A 10,819-nucleotide genomic window follows, 5' to 3' on the forward strand; every position below is an offset into this window, starting at 1 on the left:
AAAACAAGCAATGTGATTAACTAAACAACAATCAAGGGTGGTGATTCGGTAATGAATGGATACTGGTGTGGCGGTGGCAACGTTGCTATAGCACTGCATAACTCAATGGTCGCTCACTCATACAACAGTGGTTTTGATACCAAATTAGAAATAATGAAAAAAAGCGAATTGAAGAACTTTCTGTATATCTAAATGTACCATAGGAGAGCCTCTTTACAGGTTTTACTAGATGTCTATCTATTTTATCATAATATTACACGGAATTAGATAATATATTTCCAACATGGCTAATGCTCATTGATCAATTCAACCATCGACTAATAGATTCGATAAGGAAAAAAAGCAAATTGGAAAAGTTGAAACTGAGGATATAATTGAAAAAAAGGGGAAATTCATTTGTACCATTGATCACGTCGGAATAAAAAAATAATCAAGTAAATCAGACGTATCAAAGCCGGCACAAAAGAAAAAGCACAGTGGTACGCACCACCTTAAAAGGGGTGGGCAAAACATCGCCAAATGCAACTCACCTCTCGTAAGTGATTATCGATCCCCAACCCCCAGAGGCACAAGCTCACCTCTCATTAAGTCCAGTAGCATCTTGCTAGGCATGAAAAAATCAAACGCAACCCTCCCTTTCTTACTCTTCCTCTGTCTCCTTTTCTTGCTTCCATTTCAGGCCTCACCATCACCAGCCACAGAGGCGCAAGCTCTTGTCAAATGGAAGAACTCTCTTCCCCCTCCTCCTCCACCTTCTCTGAGCTCATGGTCACTCGCCAACATCACCCATCTCTGCAACTGGACTGGTGTTGCCTGCAACAATGGCCGGTCAGTCTCAGAGATCAGCCTCTCAGGCTCAAGCCTCAGTGGCACACTCCATGCGCTCAACTTCGCTTCTTTCCCAAACCTGACCCGCTTTGACGTCAGCAACAACAATCTCAAGGGCCTGATACCGTCCTTGATCAGCAATCTCTCCAAGCTCAGGTTCTTGGACCTGGGTAGAAATCTCTTCGAAGGTGGCATACCACCGGAGATAGGCCAATTGGAAGAGATTCAGTACTTGAGCCTCTTGAATAACAGTCTCAATGGTACTATTCCTTACCAGATCAGCAATCTCGAGAAGGTGTGGCACTTGGATCTTGGATCAAACAACTTGGAATCTCCTGACTGGTCGAAATTCTCCACCATGCCATCGGTGACTTACCTGAGCCTCTTCTACAATTTTCTCGATGGCAAATTTCCAGGCTTCGTGGCTGATTGCCAGAACCTGACATATCTGGACCTGTCGCAAAACATGTTGACCGGTGAAATCCCTGAGGCTGTGTATGTGAACCTGGTGAACCTTGAATACCTTAACCTCACTTCGAATTTGCTCCAGGGACCGATCTCAAACATATCAAAACTTTCCCAGTTGAAGGAGATCCGGATTGTTAACAATTCGTTCAGTGGTCTTATACCTGGAGACATAGGATCGCTGTCTCAGCTTCAGATGATAGAGATATACAACAATTCCTTTGAAGGGGCAATCCCTAGCTCCATTGGTCAATTGAGGCAGCTTGAAAAGCTCGATTTGCACCTAAACCTCTTGAACTCTTCGATCCCTTCCGAGCTCGGTCTTTGTTCTAAGCTCACCTTCTTAACCCTTGCTGAGAATTCGATCTCTGGGAGCTGCCTCTCTCTGTCCAATCTGGTCAGATTGTCAGAATTTGAGCTTCGGATAATCACCTGTTTGGTGAATTATCGCCTTATTTCTTCACGAATTGGACCAAACTCATTTCTTTGCAGCTCCAGAACAATTCTCTTTCTGGGAAAATTCCGCCAGAAATTGGAATCCTGACCAAGCTCAATTACCTCTACTTGTACTGCAATTCGCTCTCTGGATCAATCCCTACTGGGATTGGGAGCCTCGAGAATCTGCTTGAGTTAGACCTCTCACAGAACAATCTCTCCGGCCAAATCCCTTTGACATTGGGGAACCTTAGCAACTTGCAGATCCTCCAGCTTTTCTCCAACAACCTGAATGGGACTATTCCGCCGGAGGTAGGCAATCTCACGCGGTTGATCACTCTTGACCTCAACACGAACCAGCTTTATGGAGAGGTCCCTGAGACCATCTCTCGCCTTGCTAACTTACAGTCTATCTCTTTGTTCACGAACAATTTCTCGGGAGGAATACCACGTGATTTCGGCAAGTACAGTCCTTCTCTGGGCTATGTTGGCTTTTCGGACAACAGCTTCACCAGAGAACTGCCGCCAGAATTATGCAGCGGCTTTGCTCTTCAATATCTCTCGGTCAATGGGAATAACTTTACTGGGCCGCTGCCCAACTGCTTGAGGAATTGTTCGGGGCTAACGAGAGTCCGTTTAGACAGCAATCAGTTCACTGCAGATATCACAAGTGTGTTTGGAGTTTATCCAAATCTGACCTTTATAAGCCTCAGCAACAACCGATTTGTTGGGAATCTCTCAGCAGAATGGGGAAATTGTAAAAATCTCACGAATTTGCAGATAGATGGTAACAAAATTGCCGGCCGCATCCCACCAGAGCTTGGGAAATTGTCTCAGTTGCGTGTCCTGACATTGCACAACAATGAATTGACAGGGAAAATTCCGGACGAGATGGGAAATCTAGGGGAGTTGCTTAACTTGAACTTGAGCAACAACCATTTGGTCGGAGATATTCACATCTCGTTAGGAAACTTATCGAAGCTAAATTATCTTGATTTGTCGAAAAATGCAATAAGCGGTAGCATACCAGACGAGCTAGCGAATTGCGAGAATTTATTGAGCTTGAACTTGAGCAACAACAATTTGTCAGGTGTTGTATCGCCGGAGCTTGGGAAATTGTTCTCGCTATGATTCTCCTAGACCTCGAGCCACAATTCATTAGCGGGATCAATTCCATCCAAATTAGCAAAGCTTACTAAACTGGAAAATCTCAATCTTTCTCATAACAACTTCTCGGGTACAATCCCAGTTGCTCTCACCGGTTTAGTGAGTTTAAGCTCTATAGACTTATCGTACAACAGGCTGACGGGTGCGGTTCCTAGTGGTCGTCTGTTCCAACAAGCACTGGGAAGTGCTTTTATTGGGAATCCGGGCTTGTGTGGAAACGTGATGGGATTATCTCCATGTGTGACAGGTAGTAAATCGACCGACTATAGGAAAAAAGTTTTGGTTGGTGTAAGTGTTGGTGTTTGCTGCTTACTACTTCTAGCAACTCTAATTGCAGTGATTCTGGCAATTCGGTGGCGAAAAAAGCTTCTCGACGAAGAGGAAGAGATCAAGCGTCTTAAAGAGCACGAGAAATTTGAGCACATCATATGGGAAAGGTTAAGGAAGTTCACATTTGGTGACATCACCAAGGCCACCAATGATTTCAGCGAAGAGTATTGCATTGGAAAAGGCGGGTTCGGGAGCATTTACAAGGTCGTATTGGCCAGTGGCCAAATCGTTGCCGTCAAAAAGCTCAACGCATCAGAATCCGGTAACATACCAGCGGTCAACCACCAGAGTTTCGAGAATGAAATTCGCGTGTTGACCGAGGTCCGGCACCGCAATGTGATCAAGCTCCATGGGTTCTGTTCCAAGAGTGGTTGCATTTACTTGGTCTATGAGTTTGTCGAGAGAGGCAGTTTGGCAAAGGTCTTGTATGGAGGAACAGGAGCAGCTGAACTAGACTGGGGTACAAGGGTGAAGATTGTTCAAGGCGTGGCTCATGCGATTGCCTACTTGCATCACAGTTGCTCACCGCCTATCATCCATCGGGACATAACGTTGCACAACATCTTGCTTGAGTCGGACCTTGAACCTCGGCTCTCGGATTTTGGGATAGCGAGACTCTTGAATTCAGGCTCATCGAATTGGACCAACGTGGCTGGATCTTATGGCTACATGGCTCCTGGTAAGCCATACGACCAAAGCTAACTATGCATTTCATGTATATATATTATTTGGAATTGTTTAAATTTCTCTCATTAACTTCTCGAATTTTGATTTATCAAATAATTCTCACAAGACATTAGAATAGCAAGTATAGATTTGGAAAAGTTGTTCGTATTAATAATATCAAAGAAATTTGGAATTTGTGCATAACTAGACATTATGATCAAAACATTATTCCATTGTTCTTTCATGAAAATACAGAGTTAGCAATTACGATGCAATTAACGAACAAATGCGACGTTTATAGCTTCGGAGTAGTGGCGTTAGAGATTATGATGGGGAAGCATCCGGGGGATCTTCTCTCTTCTCTATCAATGATGAAAACATCAACAATCTCGAAGGACCCAAATCTGCTGTTGAAGGATGTGCTCGATCTGCGTCTTCCTCCTCCGACTGGCCAACGAGCCAAGAAAGTGGTATTCATCATCATGGCGGCACTGGCATGCACGCGCACGAGTCCCGATTCACGACCCACCATGCATTTCGTGGCGCGAGAATTATCCGCATGCGCTCAAACTTACTTGTTTGAGCCGTTAGGTTCCATAACTATCAGCAAAGCTATCGAGTTTTCAGGAGTAAAATTTTAAGAGATTGCAGATCAAATTATATTTTTCTATCTCTTTCTTTCTTTATTTTTTTTCTTTTTTTGTGTGGAGTTCGCTTGTAATGAATGAGAAAGAGTGGGTGTACAGTTTGGATAATTTAGAAACTTTCTATTGCACTGTCTTCAAAACATGTTTACAAATCCTAACCACGGATCCTTTTAATGAATATGAAGTTCGTCATCACTTCGGATGGATCAAGTTCGTCATCACTTCGGATGATCCAATAGACTACTTTTTCTTTTGCTGTCCTTTACATTGGTATGAGATATAAGTTGCCTTTTCGATGGGCCATTATAGATAATTTCGTACTCTACAAATTCTAATTAAGGACCTAAAATAGGATTATTTTCTCAAAAAAGAGTTTATGTTGTAAAATATTGCGTTGCAAATATATAATAGAGAGAATAGAGAGATTGAGTAGAGAAAATTAGACACCAGAGATTGTAGAGAAAGTCAGAGGAGAGAATGCTATTTCCAGTGTATCACTGTTATATCACTGTTGTGTGACTGTTGTTGTATTCTATATTTTTGTACATCAAAACTAAACTCCTATTTATAGAAAAACAAAAATGTACTTATCATTAATATCAATGTATCGAATGATATATGTACTGGATAAGGGAGATGAATGTTCATTATGTAGGGAGATGTACTTAGAACGTTTGATACAAATTTACCATAATAAATATATTAGATAAGATGAATATAATGAATATTCATTAATACATTTCATTCATTCATGTATTTCATAACACTCCCCTTGAATATTCATTGTATTTATTACAAATGTGCATTGAATGATATTGCCTCATTAAAAACCTTAAGCCGAAAAAACCCAATGGGACAAAAACCGGACAAAAGGGAAAAAGAGTATAGAGCACAAATGTTATAATCTCTCTCTTTTATAGATGCATTAATTGTCTCATTAAAAACTTTTAGCCGGAAAAACCCTGTGGGGAAAAACCGGATAAAAAGAAAAAAGAGTGCAATGTATATATAGTCACTGCTGGGGCTAATTAATTTTGCATCTTGTAAACTCGCCACATATCAATGTTGCAATACATAGTTCATAATATCTCCCCCGCAATTGAGCCATGTAACTACTGTTGGGGCTAATCAATCTAGCATTTTGTGAACTCACCGCATACCAATGCCATATACTAATTTCTCAAAAGTTGATGTTGGCAATGATTTGGTAAAAAGATTTGCAAGATTATTTATGGATCGAATCTGTTTAACATCAATTTGTTGACTTTCTTGGAGTTCATGAGTATAGAAAATTTTTGGTGAGATATGCTTGGTCCTATCACCTTTGATATATCCTTCATTAACTTTGTGCAACACAAGTAACATTATCTTCGTAAATTATAGTGGGAGAATTTGTAACCGGTATTAAACAACAAGAATTATGAATATGCGTTATAACGAATCTTAACCAAACACACTCTCTTTCAGCTTCATATAAAGTAATAATCTTAGAGTGGTTAGAAGATGTAGCTACTAGCAATTGCTTCGTAGAGCGCCAAGAAATAGCGGTGCCGTTATAACAATATAAATACTTATTGACGCCTAAATTTTGATTAGTTTTTTTTTTAAATTAATACTTAGTCTCTTATAATCTTTATTTTTCCTCTTTTTTGAATAAAAACAAATAACAAAAATAAAAAGAATAAATAAAAACAAAGAAAAACAAAAGCAAAGAGCCATTGGGGCTGGGCCTCCAAACCTAGCCCCATCCTTTTTCTTCTCGTGGGCTCGCACGACTCGGCCCAACCCCCTCTCTCCTTCTTCCTTCTTCTTCTTCTTCTTCACTCCTTCCTTCTCCGCCTTTGTAGTTCACGTGCAGCGACGATGACGCGCTCGAAGATAATCGACGGTTGAGGAGGGTAGGCTGATGTCGGCTGGAAGAGACAGATCTCAGGCGTCATTATTGGTTGCCTTCAATGCCGAGCATGCCTTGTTGGAGGAGCTCGGATGGGACGCTGGTTCAGCTGAGGGGGACTGGTTGGCAAGCCAAAGATTGGTGACCAAGGTTCTCCGTCGATTGGACCCTCTCGCCTATAAATAGTGAGGCACCACCTCTGTCAAAGGACACGGCAAACTTGGAGATTTCCCTTGAGAGGCTTCAGGGGAGATCAAAGAGCGAGCACGCAAGAGGAATCGGGTCGCGAGCTCAGTCGACCTCCCTCCGAGAGACTTTGAGGGAGGCAGGCAGCAAGCAAGCCCTAGGGGGAGAGATTCGGCGTGTGAAGGCTGAGTGAGAGAGGAATCAGAGGGAAAAGTGCAAGATATGAGAAGCCGAGGATTTGCCATCGCTACCTTGTCTCGACCGTCGCTGCCTCGTCGCATCTTTCGCTCTGGGCAGTCACCTCCACCACCAACGACACTATCTCGCCGATCAGTAACGCCGCTGCGCCCTACCCTCTCCACAGATAGGTATCAACCTCGCTTGGCCATTGATGTTTCTGCTAGAAACCCTTCTTGCCACCTCGAGCCACTGCGAGATCCAGTCCTCGGTCGCACTCGTTCGCCATTCCCCTCTGCATCTCCACCCCTCACCGCCACCGTGCTGCCACGCTGCATCCTCCTACCGCTGCTGTCCTTTGTATCGCCGCCGTCGTTGATGCCGATCCGCTGTCCCAGCCCCTCCGTTAGCGCCGTGAAGAAATGAGCGTGAGAGAGGCGCTTGTCGGGTTAGAAGTCGGGTCGGGCGCTCCTCACTCGGGTAAGGTTCCGCCTAGGCCAGGTTGTGCACGTGGGCTGGTTTGCTGTTGGGCTGAATTTTTTACGAAGTGGGCCAAAATGGGTTTGGGATTTTATGTTATTTAAAAAAAAAAAAAAAATCCAGACCGAGCTCGCAATGTGGGCCCGTCCGGGTCTCGGGTCAACCACCGAGTCGGACCACACCCGTGGATCCGACTGGGTAGCCTTTTTAATATTATAATATTTTAATTAAAAAATCAAAAAATAATTTATTTTCCAAAAATAATAAAAAATCTCATATTTTCCAAAAAAGAAAAAGTCAGAAAAAACAAAAAAATGATTTATATTTCCAGAAAATAAAAAATCCAAAAAAATGTCTTTTTATGTTAAAAAATGAGAAAAAGACAAAAATGTTTTTCCTCAAATGCATGGGAAATCCCTTAAAAATTCAAAAAGCCTTAGGGTTTAAACAAGATTAGGTACCGGAAGGGCATTAATAATTAGCTAGTGTAATTAAGTCTCTGATCCTAATTTTTCTGGTTGCGCAGAGTAAGTATTTCTCTCGATACTTCGCTTGGGTTTCTAATCGACCTACCCCAAACCGATTAGTGGCAACTCCGTTTTAAAATTGACTTACAGGTTAAAAACTTGGACTATTAAAGTCGTGAATTTGTCGACTTGGGAGAGTTCAGGCTAAAATAGACATAGCCGAACCATTAACCTCCGTAAGGCGCTCGCCCATATTGGGCGCTAAAAAAGAGAGGTCGCGACAGCTTGGCAACTCCGCTGGGGATAATTTGAGGACTTAGGCCATTTTATCTTGTTTAAGCATTTTACTAACTTGTTTTTGTCTTTTTCTTTATGCAGGTCAGTAGCTTAAAAGTTTATTTCAATTTTTGTTAAAATAAAATGTCTTGTGATTATAAAGTACTGTGCATGCTTTATTGTTTTAACACTACACATGGCACACACAGCCCGGCCGTTGGATCAGGGCCGCCATAGGATATTCAGGATGGTGTTAAAAAAGATACGGCTTCGAACTCGAGACTGTGTTGTGAGGTTGCCTTTCTTTTCCCCGAATTTCTCTAGCTGAGGTTAAGAGGGTACGCTGCTAACGTGAGATTGCGATAGTCGGATACCTTGTTAATTTCAACATACCTTCTTAGTTAGAAATTGAGCCGCACATATCATGCGCATGTCTATGTGATTGTCATCAATTTTCTCACGTGATGTAAGTTTTTTTCGTGTACTTTGCAATTTACTTACCTTCCTACATATATGGAACGGTCCATGATTAGTCTAGGATTTAATATCATAGTCATTTAAATTTGGAAGTAATTGTCATAAAGTTAAAAAAAAAAAAAACTTTTGCAAAAGAAATTACTTTCAATTGATTTTTTATTCTCAAGCATGTTACAAAGTTCTTTTCCACAAGAATTTTCATTTGCTTCAAAAGGGATATAAGTCTTTTTCAAATTTTGTTGCAATTCATACTTTCTTCACCTTTCAAATTGAGTATCTTTTTAGTTCATGCAAACATGTCACATGCCTTTTTTTCAATCTATGCTTAGGAAATCTTCTACATGTACAAACTTTTCATAAACAAACAAAAGGGTAGGATTAGGTCGTCATCATGGACTGACTCCCTATTTACCCCTTGTATTCACACACGTTTGTTTATTCATGACTAGGTAATCACGAAACGTCAACATTCGCCGATCCAGACTCGTTCAAAAGCAAGAGCAAGAATGGCAGAAGAGAATGTGCCAAGCTATGTCGCAGTCATGGAAATCAAAATGAAACAAGTCTTCAATGTGCTTCAACAACTCTCAAAGCAAATAGACTCCATCTAGGGCAAAATTACTCCCCCTCGGCCTCAGTCGAAGTATTGTTACCACAATCATCTACTAGAGGTGATCAAGATAGAGATATCGACGATAACATGCTCGAATTGGAGGATGATCCGCACCAAACTGCGATTGAGGAAGCTAAGCCAGATAGTTTTTCTAAAACTGAGCATGACAAATGCCTTGAAAAGCTTGAGGAGAGGCTGAAACAACTGCAAGACCTCCAAGATCCTACTTTGATGGACCTCTCCATTTATTCGAAGGTCAACATGTCGGAAAAATTCAAAATGCCTGAGTTTGAGAAGTACGATGGCACAACTTGCCCTAGAGCTCATTTGCAAATGTACTTGGTTTGAATAACCCAATACGTTAATAATGCACCATTAATGATCCAGTTGTTCCAATCAAGTCTAATAGGCACATCACAAAGAACATGAACATTCTTGAAACATGGAGCAAAGTGAGTGAGGCATTCCTCAAGCAGTATAAGTTCATAATGGGCATTACCCCTTCTCGTGAGGATCTTGAGTGTACCGAAAAGAAAAAAGCACGAATTGTTCAAAGAATATACTGTGACACCTCGAACCCTTCCTAGGGTCGCCACAGGCACCTGGCGTTACACCTAATTACATCTCTTAGCCGAAGCGTCGTAAATCATAGACACATTCTATTTTTATTTTTTTAAAACGGTCCCATCGCGACTCATTAGCGGAAGCAAAATAAAACATCACCATCTCTCCCCCTACCAACCATGATACAAATACACACCACTAATCATCATGATTTTATAGACAAGCCATGACACTTTATTTACATATATTTTCAAGATGGGACTTCTTTGGGTCGATACATCAAAAGGAAAAGCCAGGACTCAGCCACGTCCGGCCTAAAACCCCAAAAAGAACCCTTGACCCTCTACATCTCACGTGCAACAATCCCCATCATCAGTGTCCGCTAACTATCCCCAAAAAGATCCAGCTCCTACTCGTCACGCACAGGCCTCACACCCAATCCGGTGCTTCAGGTGGTGGCGGTGGCAACATCCCTCTCATCACCCCGTCGCGACGAACGTGGACGAAGACGAACTCCTGGACAATCGGGCCCCCAACTAAGCCTATGTCGTACATGACAAAACAGCGCACTCGTATATATGTCAATCTAGGCATAGAAGGACAGCCGAACTCCTCGCACTCAACCTCGACATAAGATGGTAGACCGTAAAATACACCCCGCGTGACGGCAGGGAGCGGCATGCTGCTAATCTGAAATGTTGGTCCCCAAAAGGGGTGTGTACAACTACTCAGCAGGTAAAGGAATCCAATAACCACTCAATGCATCATACAAGTCATACATGCATTTCAAGCATTACTTACCTTGAAGCCATACGTATACCATCATGTATATCATCATCACAATCATAACACATACATGTGTATCATCATGTCATACTCATATAGTCGTCATCATGACATTATTATATTACACATATGTCATCATCATCATATACATGACATCATCATACCATCATGTCATCATCATCATATTATACACATGTCGTCATCATCATGACATCATCACCTCACACATGTCATCATGCCTTATCATATATCATCATCATCATCATCATCATCATGCATATCATCATGCCATGTCATATATCATCATCATCATCATCATCATCATCATCATCATCATCATCATCATCATCATGCCATATCA

At 41.8% G+C, this 10,819-nt stretch overlaps 1 pseudogene; it reads left to right on the forward strand.

Annotated features, from left to right (window-relative positions):
- The first annotated feature begins 610 nt into the window (after nucleotides 1–610).
- LOC120295270 lies at nucleotides 611–4,532 on the forward strand (annotated as a pseudogene).
- Nucleotides 4,533–10,819: the final 6,287 nt, after the last annotated feature.

Source organism: Eucalyptus grandis, chromosome 1, assembly GCF_016545825.1.
Source record: "Eucalyptus grandis isolate ANBG69807.140 chromosome 1, ASM1654582v1, whole genome shotgun sequence".
Taxonomy (NCBI): Eukaryota; Viridiplantae; Streptophyta; class Magnoliopsida; order Myrtales; family Myrtaceae; genus Eucalyptus; species Eucalyptus grandis.